Source organism: Ochotona curzoniae, unplaced genomic scaffold, assembly GCF_017591425.1.
Source record: "Ochotona curzoniae isolate NIBS_2020 unplaced genomic scaffold, NIBS_Ocur_1.0 scaffold_1037, whole genome shotgun sequence".
Lineage (NCBI taxonomy): Eukaryota > Metazoa > Chordata > Mammalia > Lagomorpha > Ochotonidae > Ochotona > Ochotona curzoniae.
In genome coordinates, this window is record NW_024467083.1 from 11,071,138 (window position 1) to 11,091,928 (window position 20,791).

At 43.5% G+C, this 20,791-nt stretch overlaps 1 protein-coding gene across 3 annotated transcripts in view; it reads left to right on the top strand.

Moving 5' to 3' along the window:
- The first annotated feature begins 649 nt into the window (after positions 1-649).
- The window catches only part of SLC35A3 (solute carrier family 35 member A3), a 55,965-nt gene continuing 35,823 nt past the window's right edge, over positions 650-20,791 (top strand). Inside the window, exon 1 of one of the 3 annotated variants that reach the window (XM_040999384.1) lies at positions 650-825. The gene's annotated coding sequence lies outside the window, so the exon portion shown is untranslated. The remainder of the gene's footprint in view (positions 826-20,791) is intronic. The other 2 variants (XM_040999386.1, XM_040999385.1) reach the window with 2 other exon arrangements.

Below are 20,791 nucleotides of genomic sequence, written 5' to 3' on the forward strand. Positions count from 1 at the left end.
CTGTCTTACAAATAAATAAGTCAATAAAAATGTGGCATGGATTCATGCAACCACAAGGGGGTTAACTCCGGGAGCTTCGGCTCTCTCTCTACCTTTTTTTTTTCTTTTTCCTTTTGCTGCTGTTGTTTAACGGCACCATGCCCACCTGTGGCACCACTTTAGGATTCCCTCAGCCTTAAGGTGTCAGGGTGGGGGCAGACATTTAGACTACTGGTTGGCAGCGTAGGCCGCAGCGAATCTTACTTGTTTTTAGGTCACTGACATTTTCAGAAGCGTGTTCATTTGCTTCCACGATCCGCCTCCCCACTCGTTCTCAGGGTCCTTTGCCCCAAAGGACTTTGTCCTTTAGCAACTAGTCACAAAAGGCACCCTCGGCGTCCAGGCAGTCCCGCAGGAGCTCGCGGGGAGTCACTCCCTCTGCCTTGTCCCCTCGTGGGGGAGTCCACCAAGAAGCAGTGGCCCCAGGGGTCTGGCGGCAGCGGAGCCGGCACAGGGGGCGCGCCGCAGGAGGACCCGGCCTCGAGCGGTCACCGCGGGCTCAGGGTCGGAACCTGGCCGGTGCGGAGTACGGGCCGTCCAAGCCGAGCCAGGAACGGTGTTTACCCGGGGCCCGGGCGGAAGCCGGAGCATTTGGGGGACGGGACCGCGGGAACCCGGAAACGCCTGAGCTGCACCGAGCTGGCAACAGCCACGGCGGCCGCGGCGGGAGGTGGCGGCGCTGCGGCTCGGCGGTCGCGGCGGACCCGGCCGGCTCGGCAGCCTGGGTCGCCCGGCGTGGCTGAGCCGCGGCCCCCTGTGCGGGCTGCCGGAGGAGCTGCGGGGAAGGTGAGTGAGGAGCTCCTGCGGCCAGGCTGCGGGGTAGGAGACCTCAGGTCCTGGCTGAGCCCCGGGGTCGGGGAGCCGGTGCAGCGACGCGGTGCAATGCCGCGGGGCGACGTGCGGAATGTGCTGGGTGGAGGAGGAAACGGGACCCGAGGAGAGGGGTGTGTCGAACAGATGAAAACCGCCCTGTGTGCCTGGGAGCCCGGGGCTCTGGCCCGGGGAGCAGGGGCAGCTCCCAGTCGCTGTGGAACCCGGCAGTGTGGACGGACCCTTCCGTGCTCCGGTAGCCGCGGGGACTTCAAGGGATGGAAAGGCTGCCCTTGGTAAGGCTGCTAGGAAAGCAAAGGTTGTTGCAGCGGCCTGAGCTTGCCCTCCAGGCAGGTGGAGGCGTGTGTTGTGTGAGAGGGAAAGGATGGCCTCTCGGTTCTGAAAGGTTGGTGCATAATGTCACTTGGCTTTCGTGGCTTTGCCAAGCGTTCCGAGGCAGCCCCCTGCTCATAGTGCCTCTTAATGCTTTCTTAAATTCAGGACTGGAAAATGGAACCGGAGTTCAGTCTTTTGGTCTTGAGAACCAACATTCAACTGGTTGTTAGAGATGTTCATTTCGTAGTTTGCGCGTCGTGGTGTCCTGACTGTGGTAAACTCAGGCTGTTTCCTCTCAGCCGGGGGCGATTTCCAAGTGTGTATTTGTGATCATCACCTTCCTCCTAGGTGTTTGTTCTACTTACACAGCTGATTTGCTTCTTGCCTCTCTCCCTATCGCCAGGACCTGGGACTGTAGCAGTAGGGGCTTTGTGCTTTCGGTCTATCCCAAATTAAATCACACTGCTAACTCCATAATGTTTAACTTACATTTTATTAGAGAGCTTCCCTCTGCCGGTTGACTTCCCAGATGTCCCCAACTGCCAGGGCTCGGCCAGACTACAGCCCAGAGTAAGGAACTCAGGCCGGGTCTGCCTCGTGGGTGGCGGGAGCCCGGCTAGTCATGACCTACTGCTTTCCAGGATCTGCATTAGGAATCCAGAGTGCAGCAGGAAGCTGAGCCAAGGCACTTTAAAATTATGGGATGATGGCCTCCCAAGAGGTATGTGGACCTCCAGGTCAAATACGCTTCAACTAATTTTTACGCATACAACTAATTTTTTTCCCCTTAAAGTTGTGTTTATTTTATTGATTGAGATTAGGCTTTCCGGTGAAAGATTATTTCCCTTGATTCTAGTAGTTTGATCGAGTTTCTCAATCTAGTCAGTCCCTACTAAGAGACATGTTAGAGGATCCAAAGTAACCATTTCTTATTTAAAATATGAAACTGAAGCAGCCTAAGGAGTGTATGTAGAACCTATCGGGACTTCAATATCCTTATCTGTAAAACGGAAGAGATAATAACCGCCCCACCTTACCACTTAACACAAAGATTAAATAAGGGACTTTGGGGTCAGTGCTCTGGCACAACAGGTCAAGAAGTGCCACAGTGCTGCAGTAATGGCAGAAATGGCATTCCACGTGGGCAGAAAAAAAACCCAACTATTTAAAATTCTTCAAAATTTGGATGATTGCATGACTCCAGCAAAATCGTTACGGCCTTTTGCTTCTTTATCATTATTATTTTATTGTGTATATCCTATTTTTAGCCACATGAGTAATTAATCTTTTTGAACATGCTGCATGCCTGTTTACCTTGATCTTTGCTTATATGTTTTGCTTTTTTTTGTACAAGGAATGTTCCCTTTTTTTTTAAAGATTTATTTATTTTTATTGCAAAGTCAGATATACAGAGAGGAGGAGAGAAAGAGAGGAAGATCTACTGTCCAATGATTCACTCCCCAGGTGAGCTCAACGGCCCATGCTATTCCTATCTGAAGCCAGGATCCAGGAACTTCTTCCAGGTCTCCCACACGGGTATAGGATCCCAAAGCTTTGGGCCGTCCTCAACTGCTTTCCCAGGCCACAAGCAGGGAGCTGGATGGGAAGTGGAGCTGCCGGGATTAGAATCGGCTCCCCTATGGGATCCTGGCGCGTCCAAGGCGAGGACTTTAGCTGCTAGGTCACTGCCGCCGGGGTCCAAGGAATGTTGTTCTTACTGTCTTTGTAGAAATTCTTAACTTTGTAGAAATTTCTTACAAACTTTGTAAGAGCTTAATGAAATGTGCCAGGAGTCCAAAATATTCTTGGTCTCTTTTGTGCTTGGCTTTATTAATCCTAGAATACGCACTAAATTTGCATTGCAGTATTTTTATTTGAAGATTGTATTATCCTTATTAGAATATAAACTTTCACTGGAAAGTAATTATACATCTAAAATTTTTTTTTTTAGCATTTTGCAACTTGATCACTTGAACCATTATATGAAAATGTATTTCTGAAGGAATTTTTCTTATAGTACCTCATCTGTAGGACTAGTGTTGTGTGGCATGATGAGTACAGCCACCAGCTACAATGCTCGTACCCATTACGGGTGCTGATTTATGTCCCAGCTGCTCCACTTCTAATCCAGCTCTCTGCCAGTGGCCTGGGAAGGCAGCAGCGGATGGCCCAGCGCTTGTGGCCCTGTAACCCGCATGGGAGAACCGGAAGAAACTCTTGACCCTTGGCTTTGCTCTGGCCCAGTGCTAACCGTTCCAGATGTCTGTGTAGGGAACTAATGAATAGAAGATCTCTTTCTCTCAGTCTCTCCCTCCTCTGACTTTCATCTACTAAGTAAATCTTAAAAAAAAAAAAATTGTGTAAGGGAACAATCAAATCTTGTTAAAGTGCTCCTGCAGAGAATAATTGCTTCTCGGCCTTTTGGCTAAGATCAAGGGAAGAGTAATTTTATTGTGTCACTTTTTTTTTTTTAGTTATTAAAAGTAGCCTTATATTTGAAAGTACTTTTCCATCTTTAGGCACCTCATTTACCTTTTAAAACTATTTTTTATTTATTTATTTATTATTTTTTTAAAGATTTATTTTTATTATTTTTTTCATTGGAAAGGCAGATATACAGAGAGGAGAGACAGAGAGGAGAGACAGAGAGGAAGATCTTCCGTGCGATGATTCACTCCCCAAGTGAGCACAACGGGCCGATACTATGCCGATCCGAAGCCAGGAGCCTCTTCCGGGTCTCCCACGCGGGTGCAGGGTCCCAAAGCTTTGGGCTGTCCTCGACTGCTTTCCCAGGCCACAGGCAGGGAGCTGGAAGGGAAGCGGGGCTGCCGGGATTAGAACCGGCGCCCATATGGGATCCCGGGCGTGCAAGGCGAGGACCTTTAACCACTTGCGCCACCGCGCCGGGCCCTTAAAACTATTTTTTAGAGATTTATTTTTATTTGAAAGGAAGAGTTATAGAGACAGAGAGAGAGAGAAAGAAATCTTCTATCTGCTGGTTTAGTCTGCAAATGGCCTCAGTGACCAGGGCTTGGCCTGGCCAAAGGCAGGAGCGAAGAGTGTCCTCTGCATCTCCCATGTGGGTGCAGGGACCCAGGGATTTGACTGCTTTCTGCTGCCTTTCCGGGAGCATTGGCAGGGTATTATGGCATAGCCAGGACTGAAAACAGTGACCGTGTGGAATGCCATTACTGCAGGCACTGCAGCACTGTGGCACTTCTTGACCTGTTGTGCCAGAGCACTGACCCCAAAGTCCCTTATTTAATCTTTGTGTTAAGTGGTAAGGTGGGGCGGTTATTATCTCTTCCGTTTTACAGATAAGGATATTGAAGTCCCGATAGGTTCTACATACACTCCTTAGGCTGCTTCAGTTTCATATTTTAAATAAGAAATGGTTACTTTGGATCCTCTAACATGTCTCTTAGTAGGGACTGACTAGATTGAGAAACTCGATCAAACTACTAGAATCAAGGGAAATAATCTTTCACCGGAAAGCCTGATCTTAGTTAATACTTGCATAGTATGACTTTAAACTTCTTACCCTTTCCTAAAAATTTTAGAGAAAGAAATTTCTATTTGCTATTGGTCAACTGTATAATTCTTTTTGGTAAAACTGCCAGAAATGTAAGAGTAAATTGTAGAACCATCTGGGTAACATTTCAAGCCTGAACATAAAATCAGCAGCTAATAATGTCATTTAAGAGTGTAAATTTGTTATTAAAGTTCAGATCTGCATGAAAGGATTTCAGTTTTCAAAGAGCAATTGATTGACATTAATTTGACTACAGTAATGGAGTATAGTATGAATGCTGTTTTCTAATTTTAATCATTTTTAAGTGTTTTTTGTTATGTAAGTGTGAGAGTGTTTGGCATATAAAAATATGAGAATGATTTGAGAAAATCGGAGCATGTTACTTTTTTCTACCCAGATTGCTTGACCAAAATTCTTACTAGTTTTGTCATCTGTGTTGGAGATACCATATGAAATGAGAACAGTGAGCTTGTTTGAGATAAATTGCTGTATTATATATTTAGAGATAAGCATTAGAGATGGAAAAGTTGTGCTACGAAGGTTAATTCAGCAGGTTCAGCCACCACCTGTGATGTTGGCACTCTGGAGCACCTATTCCAGTCCACACCGCACCACTTCTGATTTAGCTCCCTGCTGATTCGGTGGGGAAAGCAGTGGAAGGTGACCCAGAAGACCTGGATGGAGTGCCAGACTCCTAGCCTCAAGCTCGCCGAGCCCTGCTCAGAGGGGGGCTGTTTGGGGAGTGAGTCATCTCATGAAAAATGCCTTTTTGTCTGTCGCTGTGTCCTTCAAAGATGTGAAATAAATCTTGGAAAGGTATATGAAGTTAAAAGGAAGCTGAAACTGTTAGGTAATGTGAGATACAATGCTAAGACAAATTCATTCCACAAAGAAAGTATTCGTATTATGTCTGAATTTCTACTGTTCCTAGTTTCTTCTATAAAAGTTGAAAAAAGAAAGTTTTTTTTTTCCCAAATTCATATGTGTTAGAATGTAGAGTATGTGTTAGAATAGTAGAATGCTACTAGAAATATTTGCGTGTCATGAATAGGCTTTATTAAGGTATTCAATAAGTAAGGCATTGTAGTAGATAACTACTTTATTTAAGTTCTTTAATGCTCATAACTACACTGAGGTATGTGCAATTATTACCCTTTGAGGCATTAAGTGCTTGTCTGTAGTTATTAAATGGTGGCAACAGACTGTGAACTCAGTCTTACCCTTTAATAGTAGGTATGCTTAAATGTAGGCTTTACTGAAAGGCCATGAGTTTCGAGTGAGAGAAATCTGGCTTTTATCTGAGCCTCGACATGTTATGTGGGGTAAGCCACATGTTTTCTCAGTACCTCAGCTTATTTTATTGTTTTTATTCAAGAGGTAGAGACACAGCTGAATGGAGAGCCTCAGTCTGCCGCTTAGCTCCTCAGATGCCCACAACAGACATCGTAGGGCAGGCGCAATCCAGATGCCAGGAGTCCCTCCAGATCTCCACAGGAGAGGCAGGGACACGTACGTGTGCCAGGGTCTGCCAGGATCTGCCACCTTCCAGGAGTGTTGGCTAGAAACCTGATTCACAGTGAAGATTAATCTCCATGAGAATCGGGAGAGTGAAGATCTCCCTCTGTCCCTCCCTTGCTCTCAGTTATTCTGCCTTCCAAATTAAAAAAAAAAAGTTTAGACTATATTCTTACTCATAGGAAATCAACTTAAAAATATTTATTTAATTGAGAGAAAGGAAGAGAGAATCTTGCATTCATTGGTTCACTCTCCAAATGACCACAGCAGTCCTGGGGCCAGTCCTTGGAGCCTGGAACTTCCTGGGTCTGCTGTGTAGGTGGCGGAGGTCAAGCACTTGGGTCTTCTGCCACTGCCTTCCCAGGCACATCAGTAGGGAGCTGGATAGGAAGCAGACCAGCTGAGTCAACTGGCGGCTGTACGGGATGTCTGCATTGGAGGTGGTGGCTTAATTTTCTGCGTCCCAACACTGGCCCCGTGGAATCAGCTAAACTTTATGAATAGATAAGGAATGCGCAGAACTATTCGTTGTTAAGACTTATGCTGTTTGTAAGTTAGATCAAAGTTGAGAGAGTCTGATACTTGTTCCCAACAGTTAGGAGATATAACATCATTTGTACAGTAAATATTGAATGAGGACAATTTGTATTTCATATGATTTAAACTAACATTGTGTGTAAACTTGTAAAACTGGTATACCTGGGTGTGGTTAAAATTTCGTTTTTAGAAAAGTTTTTTTTTTTTTTGGATAATGAAACCTACACAGCATTTGAATTCTAACATTGGAATCTTATCATTGTAGGGAAGAGTCCTAATCTTGCATTAATGGCCAAATTACAATTCACAGCTAGGATTAAAAATGTTTTAAAATTCGGGAGGTTTGTCAGACCATACATTTTATATCTTTATATATCATTATATATATCATTATATATCTTCTATAAAGTTCCAGTTAAATTATTTTAATCAAAAAATGCATGTTTGGAATGGGAGTTTGCTGCGGTGGTTAGAATGCTGCAGACTGGGGAAGCCTGCTTCCTAGTTTCTTGCTAATATGCACCCTGGGAGGCAGCAGCTAACGGCTCAGATACTTGGGTCCCTTCCACTCCTTTGGGAATCTTGGATTGATGTTTTTTAGGTTCCTGGACTTGGCCTGACCCAGCTCTGTTTGTTGTGGGCATTTGAGGATTGAACCAGCAGATGGAAGAACTCTCTTTCACTCTATACATCTTTATGCCTTTTCAAATAAGTAAAACTTAAAAAAAAAAAACATGCTTTTTTCTAAACTTTGTGAATGCCATGAAGTAAGGCTTCCCTCCCCCGCAGTTTGCAAGTTTATTAGGTTGAGTTAAGTACTAAACGTTGTTTATACATTTAAAAAGCTATTGGAGGGGCCGGTGTTGTGGTACAGCAAGTTCAACTGCTGTTTGCATATGCCAGCATACCATACCATACCAAGCACAGCTCTTACTAATGTGCTTGGAAAAACAGTGGAAGATAGCCCAGTGATTTGGGTCTCTGCCACCCACATGGGAGATCCAGATGGAATTCCTGGCTCCTGGTTTTGGCCTGTCTCAACCCTAACTGTTGTGGCCATTTGGAGGGTAAACCAATGGATTGAAGACTCTCTTCTTCCTATGCTCACTGTTGCTCTGGCTTGCTTCTGCTATCTTCTTGTTCTGTTACTTGCTTTTCAAATAAATGATCTTAAGAAAACAAAAATTCATTGAAAGATGGTGAAAGCTTGTTACTAATTTAACACTTAAAGAACAATATTATCTTGGCCCAGCACAGTGGCCTACCTGCTAAAGTCCTTGACTTGAACGTGCCAGGATCCCATATGGGTGCCAGTTCTAATCCTGGCAGCTCAACCTCCCATCCAGCTCCCTGTTTGTGGCCTCGGAAGACAGTCGAGGAAGGCGCAAAGCCATGGGACCCTGCACCCGGGCGGGAGACCTGGAGGAAGTTCCTTGCTCCTATCTTCAGATCAGTGCAGCAGCGGCCATTGTGGTCGCCTCGGGAGTGACTCATCGGAAAGAAGATCTTGCTCTCTGTCCTCCTCTCTGTGTATCTGACTTTGCAATAAAAAAAATATCTTAAAGAATAATATTATCTTAATGAATGATTGTTATTTTTCTCAATTTAGAAATTTAAAAATTTATTTAAAAGGCAAAATGACACAGAAAGTTTGAGAAATCTTTCATCTACTGGTTCATTCCCCAGATGCCTGCAACAACCAGAGCTAGGCCAGGCCGAAGCCAGGAGGCTGGAACTTAATCTAGAACTCCATATGCATGTCAGGGACCCACACGGGTGAAGGGGCACCTGCTGCCTTCTAGAGTGCTCTAGCAGGAAATTGGAAGTGGAGCCAGGACTCCAACCCAGGCACTCTGTAGGGGATATGAATGTCCCAGATGGCATCTTAACTGCTGTGGCAAATGCTTGTTCCTGAATGTTTCTACACATAGATATGTATGTTTCAGATGAAAGATTTTGATATATGTAATTTATCTGAACTTGGGCAATGAATTATGGGTAAAGGAATGAACTCTGAATAGTGTAATATAGACAGAAAGCTTAAGATTGCTAATTTTCTAGAGTATAAGCTTTAATATTTCAAGATGTAAAAGATGTAAAATTACTAATGAGTATAGTGATAATCTTTTGTGTCTTAAATTTAATATCGCCAGAAGGAGCAGGCGTTCAGCTCAGTGGTTGAGGTGCCTGCAACCCAGATGAGAGTGTGCAGGTTTGATGCCTAGCTCCTGCCTCTGGAGGCAGCAGGGATGGCTCTGGTAGCTGCGTTCCTGCCGCCCTTCCGGGAAGTCTGGAGTGCATTCCCAGCTTTCCCCAGGGCGTCTGGGGAGTGAGCTGCAGTTGAGAGCTCTCTGCCTGCCTCTGTAGTAAGTTAAAAAAAAATGAACAATCTTAACGTTTCCAAAATTAGTAGAACCACTTTGTACCATTAACAAGGTCCTTACTTTTCCCTATGTAAATGTTATTGGTAACCATTTAGTTTTGTTAGCAAAATGAGAGATGACTGGAGACATTTTTATTCACTTGGCATCTTTGTTTTGTTGCTTAGTCCAGCGTTTATTTTAAAATTTGTTTAACATTTAATGTGTGCACAAAGTTGTTCTCTGCACTCTTCAGTGTAACTGTATTGCTAAGTAATTCTTTTTTTTTAATTTATTTTTTTGATAATCTTACATAGTTGATTAGGGTACAAAGGGTCAAGGGCTATAGGAAAGTGGGTAAGACCATTGTTTCCACACTAATATCATCATATTTTTTCCCCCTGCATCTGGGATCAGGGGAGAAACAAAAGGAGAAGCTCCACCCAGCCTCCCACCCATCCCCCCCACCCATCCCAGGTCCCCGATGTGGGGCATGCTCCAAGGATCCTGCTCAAGCAGTTCTGAATTACTGCCAATCTCGCCGTTCCAAGCACAATGAAATCTATTCAGAATCCATTGGCTGACAGTCTCTTCAGGGTTGGAATTCTGAGATCAGCAGTTCAGTTGGAGGGATCGCAAAGGAACTTTGAGATGACCCCAGACCTGATTCTGGTATGTGCTTGCCAGGACAGGTTCCGGCACAGTCCGTTGACCCAATCAGCTTATGCACATGCTAGTGGTTGCAATTGCTGGCTCAATTCTGTTTCCAGCCCTGTCTTCCATGTGAACCAGTGGGTGTTGCAGTCCAGCCTGATCCTGCCCACTTCATACTTGGCCCTCACACAAACCAGTGGGAGCTGCAGCCTAGTTGGGGTGACTCCCCATAATCCCCACCAGGTCTGCCCCCTACCCTTGTTCTCATGCTTGCCAGTATGTACCGCAGACTTGTTCAGTCTGTCCCACATCCCATTTAGCTCTCAATGGGCATTGAAGCCTAGTTCAACACAACCAACCCTACTATCCAGCCCATGCACATACTGGCTGGCGGGTGCCTTTCTGTCTTGCCACCCCTGCCCCTGTCCTGGTTTTCGTGCTCTCCAGTGGGAGTGGCTACCCACGAGGGAGGTGCCCACTGTATCCCTCTAGGCCACCCTCACTCCATGATTATGCACTCTCCAGGTGGTTCTGGAGTTTAACTTGACAGATTTAGCTCCCTGTGCCAGCCTCTGCCAGCTGATGCTGCAACAAAGTCCAGCTAACCCTCACCCACTCTAATTTTTGCTTGCACAGTCAGAACAGTCAGCCCAACCTGGCTTTTCCCTGATCTAGCTCACCTGAGGCCCACAGGTGTTGTAGCTCTGCCTGGTCTGGTCTGCCCCCATCCCAACTCATGCTCTCCAGTGAGAGTGAGTGCTAAGTAATTCTTTAATTTAGTGAGCACTCCATAATATTTAGTGTCTTCTTATAACAACATTAAGATAATCAAAACAATATGAATAAGTGTTTTAGAACTATACTCCAATTAAAGGATGCCTGAAAAAACAAAAACTCCACTGTATTACCTTCTCTAAAATGTTTCATGTCATTGATTTTTTCTAGTTAGAGACAGTTTGTAGCAAAGCAGTATTATTTCCTTCTATCATGATCAGATCCATTTGTGTTTCTATGTTTCAGAATGAATCCCTTCTTTACCATCTAATAAGAGGTTCATGTGTTTATGAAAACCAGTGATACATCCCTCCATCCACATAGTCACTTGTTCATTAACCACACCTTGAATGTGCGATTTATTTACAAGTAACTGAAGAAGAGGTTGGTGGGCTGCGCCACCACCCTTTGTGCTTTTTGGCCCTGGCCACAGGATGCCATGGTGGAATCTCAAAAAACTACACTAATGAAATGTTAACATATTGAAACTCCATTTTAACTTTCAGAGCACTTTTTGTCTGAGTAAATACATATTAATGAGGCATTAAAATTATTTTAAAAGGCCAAGTTACAGAGAGAGAGGTAGAGACAGATCTTCTGTCTGCTGATTCACTCCCCAAATGGATGCAGTGGCTGAAGCTGGGCCAATCTGAAATCAAGAGTCAGGAGCTTATTCTGGGTCTCCCATACGGATGCAGGGATCCACGGGGTCGGGCCAGTCTCTGCTGCTTTCCCAGCCCATTGTCAGGGAACCTTATTGGAAGAGGAACTGGATCAGAAGTGGACCTTAACATGCTACACCACTGTGCTGCCCCCTCCAGATCTCTTTATTCTGCCTCTGTTTATCTATCTTTTCCATTAAAAACAAGTCTTTGGAGTTAGAGGTACAGAATTGAAGGTGGGGTGGGCTGCTGGGAGGAAGGACAGAGAAATTGGTCTTATTTGCTGGTTTTCTCCTCATATAGTCCCTGAAGCGTGGGCTGGGCTAGGCCTGAATCAGGAGCCTGGTAATCCAGACACATCTCCCAAGTGGATGGCAAGGGCCCAGGTACTTGGGCTGTTTTCTTCTGCTTTCCCAGGCACATTATCGGAGAGCTGGGTTGGATGGACCCTGCACCTTTGTTTTTTAAATGTCAGCCTTCTTAAGGTATACTTTATTTATTTTTATTGGAAACTCAGAAATACAAAGAGGAGGAGACACAGAGAGGAAGATCTCCTGTCTGTTCTCCAAGCGGCTGCAATGGCTGGAGCTATGCAGATCCGAATCCAAGAGCCAGAAGACTCTTCTGGGTCTCCCACATGGGTGCAGGGTCCCAAGGCTTTGGGCCATCCTCGACTGCTTTCTCAGGCTACAAGCAGGAGCTGGATGGGATTTGGAGCTGCTGGGATTAGAACTGGTGCCCATATGGGATCCCAGCACATTCAAGGCAAAGACTTTAGCCACTAGGCTACTGTGCCAGGCCCGCTTAAACCCTTACTTTGATTGCAGGTCTGTACACATGAAAATTTAAGTAATATCTATCTATACATGCTAAACTACTGATGTCTCCTTTATTACTGATATTTTGAGGGAAAAAAATAAAGATATATATATTTTTAAAGACAGAGAGAGAGAGTGATATCTTCATCTGCTGGTTCAATTCCCAAATGTCCGCAATGGCCATGCTGGGTCAGGCAGAAATCAAGAGCCAGGAACTTCACTGGGAGGGGTCTAAGTATCTGAACCATCTTTCACTGCTTTCCCAAGAACATCAGCAGGGAGCTAGGTTGGAAGTAGAGCAGCTTGGACTCAAACTGGTGCCCACATGGGATGTTTGCATTGCAGACAATGGCCTAACCCTTTATGCCACAGCACTGGCTCCCTTCAGAAAATTGACCCAGATTTCTGCATCTGCTCCTGGTGTCTGTGACTGTATTGACTATATTAGTTAGTGTTCAATGCATTCCATCTTCCTGGATCTGCTTTTGGTGCCTGTGACTGTATTTGTTAGGGTTCAGTGAGGAATCTAAGATAAAAGCTTTCGCAGTAGTAAGGGAAGTGAAGGTCAAAAGAAGGTGTAGGAGGGTTACTGAAAAGTGACCGAGCAGTGCTTCTGAAACTCTGGTGTAGTTAGGTAAATCAGAGCTTGCAAAGGAATCTAGGAAGTCGGTCTGATCCTGCTGCGGGGTGGATCATGAAATTGAGCTGGTGGAAAAGTTTATGGAACACTGTCATTTCTACATAGTCTTTCTGCTTTCCACTCTGGAGTTGGGTGTGCAGCTGGGAAAATAATAACTAGTGTGTTACAGGGGAGAGGGAGAATAAATGAACTCTGTGGTGTCTGCTTCTGTATTACCACACATAACTGTGACGACTTTCAGAGAGTAAGGCGCTTGCTTTATGTCTTCCTCTTAACATTTTGTGTGGTTTTTCCTTATCCAGTGCTAACTTGGGGTAATGCAGAAAAGGTATGAAGAAATATTTGAGTATTGTTAATTTTACTTGAATGTAAGAATGGCAATTCTGCAACGTAAAGCACAAGTTAAAAATTGACAGTTATTGTAACGTACGTACAGGTGATATAGTCTTATATAAACAGACACGTAATACTTGGAGGAAGAAAGGAAAGGAAACAATGAGAAATTGTTTGACTCAGAGTGTGATTGATTTGCACGTTAGTGAGCAAGTTTGTTTTTCCTTAGTACTTATGAGTGAATAATGTAGCGGAGATTTTTATTATGCAGTAGATATTGATGTATATGTTGCTTATTATTTTGCTTATATGAAAAGATTTTCAGATTTTTCACAAAATTATTATGGATTTCAGGGATAGCATACAGTTACTGTTTTTTTCGTTTTCGTTTTTGGAGTACTGAATCTGCTTCTGAAATAGTTAGAAAAGAAGGTCCATAAATGCTGGTGTCATCAGTATTTAACATAGTTAATTATAGGTTTTAATTTAAAGTTTTATCATCATGGAAGATAATGAACAGAATAATGGAGCTGAACTGAGCACTTCTGTATGTATTGGCTTTTTCTGTTAATTGTTTTAGAAAAAAATTTACAAAGCTGTTTTTTTTTTTAATTCCAAAGGTTGTTTCTGACTACTTTTTGAATTTGTATAGTAATTCTAACGTGTGTTTTCATACATGATATGTCATTAATCTCTGGTAGACTACCATGTTGTACTAAAGGTGTATATTTCAAATTTAATGTTTAAGAGATATAAATATACCTTCTAAGTATCATATCTCTGAAATTTAGCCTTTTTGTTTTTTTACAGTGCAAGGAACCTGATTTCTAGAATGTCTTAGATGTATATGTCAATTTTATTACAGCTTTATAATTCTAGAGATTGATTTTATAGTTTTTTTTAGAGGTTTAGTGACTGGAAACATCATGATAACATAGATATTAGTAAAATGGTAAACTACATACATAGATCCAAAATTACACTGTGTGTTAGTAAATACCCACAGGTAAGTCTGTGGCCAAACTGACTTTCAACTTTATCTGTAAAAATCTATCTTTGAAAAGATGGATAAAAATATTAGCATATGATGTTTTTGGAACTTAATATCTGAAAGTAATACTGAACTCATTTTAGGTAAAGCTGATTGTTGGATGGTGGTTGTAAATATACATTTTATAGAGTGTTTTTAAAAATAAAGTAATATAGAATTGACTGACAAAGCTTCGGCAAACTGATCGGGGGAGTCACTTCAGTGAAAATGAAGAATGTATAATTAGTATAACAAATATTGAAATGAAGCTTCTGCATTGGTTGAAAATTATTTCTACTTAAGACTATTAAATAATTACTGGGCATGTTTTTATACTTTTTAAACTATTCTGCTTCACCTGGTCTCATTAACCATGAGTGAATGTTCAGATAAATGAAATTTTTGTTGTGTAAAAGAACAGATGTATAATAAGCTTAATTTCTTTAATGTCAAACACGTCAAACAATTCAGAAAATCAGCATGGCAGTGTTTAGTAAGCAAGGGCAAGATCTGTTAGTGTGGGGCAGGCACTTAGTGCGTCTGAGATACTGCTTGGGATAGCTGTATCCTGTGTTGGAGTGCCTGGGTTTGGTTTCTGACTTCCAGTTCCATGCGAACCCTGGGAGGCAGCTCCCGATCCTTGTCACATTCACAGGAGACCCAGACTCCTGGCTTCTGCTTAGTTGAGCTGAGGTTGTGGGTATTTGGGGAGTAAACCAGAGAATGTGACTCCTGTCTTTCAGTTCTCTCTCTGTCCTCCTCCCTCTCTCCCCAATTCAGAAAGATTTGTTGTGGTGATAGGCTAGTTTGTCTAATTCTTCGAAAGATAGATAAAGAGATAATCTTTTGTGCCCTGATTCACTCCCCAAATGCCTCTAGCACATAGGCCTGGGTTAATGTCAGAACCAGGAACCCAGAACTCAGTCCAGGTTTCTAGCCTGGATGGCTAAGACCCTGGTAGTTGCCATGATCTGCTGCTTCTCAGGGTAGACATTAGCAGGAATCTGGATCACACATGGAGGTGGGACTCAATCTCAGGCATGTGTCCTAGGTGATAGCTAAAGCTGCTGTGGCACAATGCCAGACCCAAGACTTACATTTTTTATTACTTTCAAAATGCAGATTCGTTTATTTTTGGGTATTGGAAAGAGAGAGAGAGAGAGAGAGAGAGAGAGAGAGAGAGAGAGATTGATTGATTGATTGATTGATTGATTGATTGATTCTATTTAGTTCACTCCCCAAATTACTTGAACAACCAGGCTGGGCCAAGCCAAAACCAATCCTCCAGGTCTCTCATATACGTGTTAGTGGTCAAATGGTCAAAGCCATTTTCCATTTTCTCCCAGACTGCATTAGGAGAAAGCTGGGTTGGAAGCACAACATAAGGGACTGGAATCTGCAATCCACTGTGGGATACTGGTGTTCCAAATGGCAGGTTAATGTACTGAGCCACAGTACTAGCCTAAGATTTCCTGTTATTTCTTTCTGAGGCAGCAGGAGCATTCCCATTTGTTGGTTCACTCTCCAGATCCTGCAGTGACTGGGCCAGGGCCAAGCCAGAAGGGAGAAACTCAACTCAGGTCTCCCACCTGGTGACAGAGACACGGTCACGTGGGCTGTTACCAGTGCCTCCCACATCTGGCCAGAAACTGAGTCATAGCCAGAGCCAGGCACTGGATGGAACACGGGGATCTTACTCTAGCATCTTAGCTTTTGTTCCAAAAGAAAACTCTGTATACTAATGTTGTGAATAATAGTAATACCTTGATAATTTTCTTTTGGAGTTTATTCTGTTGTTAGGCAAAATACTAGATTACATTGTATTTACTCCCTCAGAGTCTCCCATGTGGGTGGTAGAGACTCAAGTATTTGAACCATCATCTGTTGCTTCCCAGGAGGAGTAACAGGAAACTGGAGCATTGATGGAGAAGGCCTCCGGATAAAGAAAGCATCGGAAGGGGCAGCCCAGCCTGTTGTGTTACAATGCTATGTGCCCCATCCCCGAAAATGCGCAGTGTAAGAGACCAAGGCGTATAAAATTTTTTGATAATAAAACTTTTTACTTATTGACAAGGCAGAGGAACACACAGCACTCGCCTGTGCTGATTCACTACCTACATGCTCCCCCAGATTATCATGTTGTCTGGGGCTTTTTGGGCTGTAGCCCGTCACCATCAAGATCTTCATTGGTGACAGGAACTCAGTTATTTGAGTCATCATTACTGCCTCCCGAGGGTGTATTAAACAAGAAGCTATGGTCAAAAGCAGAGCAGGGAATTGAATCCAGAGGCTATAATATGAGACAGGATACTTAGTCACTCTGCCCCTTAAAACTGTTGTAGGGGCCTGATATGTTAGCCTAGCAGCTAAAGTCCTTGCCTTGCATGCACTGGGATCCCATATGGGCACCGCTTCTAATGTCGGTGGCCCTCCAATCCAGCTCCCTACTTGTGGCTTGGGAAAGTAGTTGAGGACAGCTCAAAGTCTTTAGACCCTGCACCCATGTGGGAGACCCAGAAGAGGCTCCTGGTTCCTGGCTTCGGATCCACATAGCTCCAGCCATTGCGGCTGCTTGGGGAGTGTATCAATGGACAGAAGATCTTCCTCTCTGTTTCTCCTCCTCTCTGCATATCTGACTTTCAATTAAAAGACTTAAAAAAAAACTTAAAAAAAACTGTATTGTTATGATTGTATATATCCTGTCTTAGAAACTGACCTTTAATTTTTCATTTGAAAAGAAGTTATACCATTGCTGTTAGAACAGGTATTATGAGTTGGTTGCTTAGAATAAACAAAAAACTTCCTTGAACAGATTTGAAGTCATTGTTTGACATTTTCCAGGAGAGATGCCAAATAAAGGTTGCTGGCAACTTAGTTTCCTTCCATATAGAGATAATGCACCAGGATATCCTGGAATTTCACAGCAGCATGTGGTATGAGTCAGGGAACTTGATATCTAACTATATGAGCTGGTTAAAATTTATTTCTTTATTGTAAAAGTCAGCTACAGAGATGAAGAGAATTTTTCATGTGCTGATTCACTCCTCCAGATAGCTGTAACAGCTGGTGCTAAGCTGAACTGAAGCCAGGAGCCAGCAGCTTCATTCAAGTCTCACATAAAGCTAGCAGGGGATCAGACACGTGGGCCATCTTGCGCTGCTTTCCTAGGCTGTTAACAGGAGCTGGATTGGGAGTAGCTGGGACATAAACCAGACTTTCTGTGGGATGCTGGCGTTACAGGCAGTGGCTTTTACCTGATATTGTCACAATCCTGGCCCTGACTATTTATCTTTTTAAAAAATATTTATTTATTTATTTATTTTAAAGATTTATTTTATTTTTATTGCAAAGTCAGATATATAGAGAGGAGGAGAGACAGAGAAAGATCTTCCTTCCGATGATTCACTCCCCAAGTGACTGCAATGGCCAGTGTTGCGCCGATCCAAAGGCCAGGAGCCTGGAACTTCCTCCAGGTCTCCCACACTGGTGCAGGGTCCCAAAGCTTTGGGCCGTCCTCGACTGCTTTCCCAGGCCACAAGCAGGGAGCTAGATGGGAAGTAGAGCTGCCGGGATTAGAACTGGCACCCATATGGGATTCTGGCGCATTCAAGGTGAGGACTTTAGCTGCTAGGTCACTGCGCCGGGCCCATCTGTTTATCTTTGATAGTTATATGAGGTGATTTGTAAAGTCTCTTAATTTTTTAAATATTTATTTATATTTATTTGGAAGATGAAATGACACAGAGAGCGAGAAGATGGGAAAGGGCGAAAGCAGTGAGAGAGAGATAGAGATTCCCTCTGTCTACTGGTTAACTCCCTAAATGGCAGCAAAAGCTGAGATTGGTCCAGGCTGAAGCCAGGAGTCAGGAAATCCACATGGGTCTCCCCCACATTTGGAAGAGGCCCAAGTTTCTTATGCCACCTTCTGCTGCTTTACTAGACACATTATGAAGGACCCAGAGAGAAAGAGAAAGAGAAAGAATGAGATTGGAAAGGTTCCATTTGCTGATTCACTTCTCAGATGTCTTAAAAGCCAGGGATCGGGCAGGCTGAAGCTAGGAGCCAGAAACTCCATCTGATGTCTCACATGATTGTCATGAATCCAAAATATTGGGGCATTATCTGTTGCATTAACAGGGCGGGCAACAGTTGAGGCTGAAGTGGAAGTGGAGGTGACAGGTGTTCCGGTAGTGGGTGTGGATGTCCCAACTCAGGACTGAAGCTGCAGTGCAGAACACCTGTCCTTCCTGCGCCTTCAGATGAGTTACCTGTAATCTGCTGCTGCAGGGGAGAGATGATCTTACATTTTATAAGTTTAATCATTCAGCTGTCCTACCTGCGCTATCAATTTTATATTCTTCAACTTTAGCAGAATTCATGTTCCTTTGATTAAGGCATCGTTTCAAACTGATGTCTTATCCTTGCTGTATCAAATTAGATTAGTTCAATCATGTTATAGCAAGTTGGTATGAGTTTATGTTCATGCAAATTTTTTGAAAACCTTGTGTAATTTTTTTCATAATACACATTTCAAACTTTTTGAATAGTCATATACCTCTTTATAACCATAATAATTAGCTGAATAATGCTTTTTCTAAAAAGACTTATTTATCTAAAAGGCAGAGTTACAAAGAGAGAGGGAGAGATAAAGAGCGATCTTCTGTTTGCTGGTTCCCTGCCCAAATGACTGTAGTGACCCGGGTTGGGCCATGCCAGCGACAGGCCCCAGGAGCTTCATCCTGGTCTCCCACATGTGTACAGGGGCCCAAGGACCGTTCTTCATTGCTTTCTCCATTGCATTTACACAGCTAGATAGGAAGTAGAACAGCCAGAACTTGAACTGGTGCCCATTCGAGATGCCAGCGTTGCAGGTGGCTGCTCAACCTGTTAGCCACAACGTCAGCTTCAAGTAATGCTTTCTGAATCTTTCTGAATCTGTGTGGGTATTTCAAAAAGATTGTAAAAGTTGGAAATCAGCAACAGTCAAAACTATGAATAAGATTTGGTGAGGAATGTTCTTAGAGTATTTTCAGTGTTTAATTTTAAAAATGAAGTTGGAATAATAACATGCATACAGTGAAATATACCCATCTTAAATATGTAATTCAGTGATTCCTGTTAAGTGAGTTTAATCATACAGTCACAGCTTGGACTATATTTCCACCACCACCAAAATTCGTTTCTTTCTCTTTTTAGTCAAACTTCAACCTCAGTCCTTGGCTGCAGTTAATCATAAGTTTGCAACTGCCACTATAGATTTTTTTCTAGAATTTGACATAAATGGGTTTATATGTATTGTTTTTGATTTTTTGGTCAGTATGTTTTTGACATGTTGTTTCTGTTATTGTTGATTAGTATTCCGTTGTATGGAAATGTTCATAGTTCACTTACTGGTGGCATTTGGGTGATATAATTTTTGTTTTAAAGCTTAATTTTTTTTATTTGAAAGGCAGATTTAGAGAGACAGAGAGAGAGAGAGAGATCTTCCATCTGCTGTTTCATTCCTCAAATGACCACAATGGCTGGAGTTGGGTTAGTGCAAAGTCAGGAGCCAGGAGTTTCTTTGGACATGGGTACCCACATGGGTACAGGAGACTGAGGACTTGTGCATTCTTAGGCTGTTTTCCCAGATGCATTGCAGAGAGCTGGCCAAGATGTGGAGCAGTCAGGACTTGAACTGGTACCTATATGCCCATATGGGATGCTGGCACTGCAAGTGGAGGCTTGAGCTACTACACCACGGTGACAGCTCTTTTAATACAGGTTTTTTTGTTTATTTTCCCAATTTGTTAATTTGAAATCTTATTGGCTGCAAGGTTACCCAAAGGACTTACGAAAGGAAGAAAGTACGAAGGAGAGATGACCTTGGCAACAATATTGAGAAACGTTGGAGCAGGACAATAGTGAGGTAGAGAAAAAAGACGTGGTTGAAGTCCTCACCTTGCACACATCAGAAACCCATGTGGATGCTTGTTCATGTCCCGGATGCTCCACTTCCCTTCCAGCTCCATGCTTGTGGCCTGGAAAAGCAGTCGAGGACGGCCCAGAATCTTGGGACCCTGCACTTGCGTGGGAAACTGGGAATAAGCTCCTGGCTCCTGGCTTCAGATTGGCTCAGCTCTGGCTGCTGTGGCCACTTGGGGAGTAACCTGTGGATGGAGGATCTTTCCCTGTCTCCTTCTCTCTGTATATCTGCCTCTCAATAAAAATAAATAAATCTTTAAAAAATGGGAAGAATGTGAAGGGTGATGGTGAAGAGAATGGAGAGGAAGGTGAAGAGGCTGAGGCAGCCATGGGCACATGGGAAACAGAAAATGAAGGGAAGTGTTGCTGATGAGTATCAGAAGCAGAAGGCTGATGAGGGATGACTCAACAGCCAAGGGGGAGGAGGAAAGAAGTTTAGAAAAATCTGCAGTTACCTCATCATCCTTTGCCTCCCATCTCAGGATCTAAGTCTGTTCACTTTCAGGTGTGGACTAAGTAATTGCTTGAAATACTTGTATCCCAAATCACAGTGCCTGGTTTCAGTTCAGGGTATTTCAGTGCTAATGAAGCTATCTGCTGGTGTGCATGAGAGGCAGCCAACCCTGGCCGCTGCAGCATTTGGAGAGTGAGTCAGTAGATAGAAGATTTGCCTCTCTGCCTTTCAAATCAAAATAAATAAAAATTAGGGGCTGGTGCCATGGGTAGCAAGCTAAGCTTCTGCCTGCAGTGCCAGCATCCCATATGGATGCTAGGTCAAGTTCCAGCT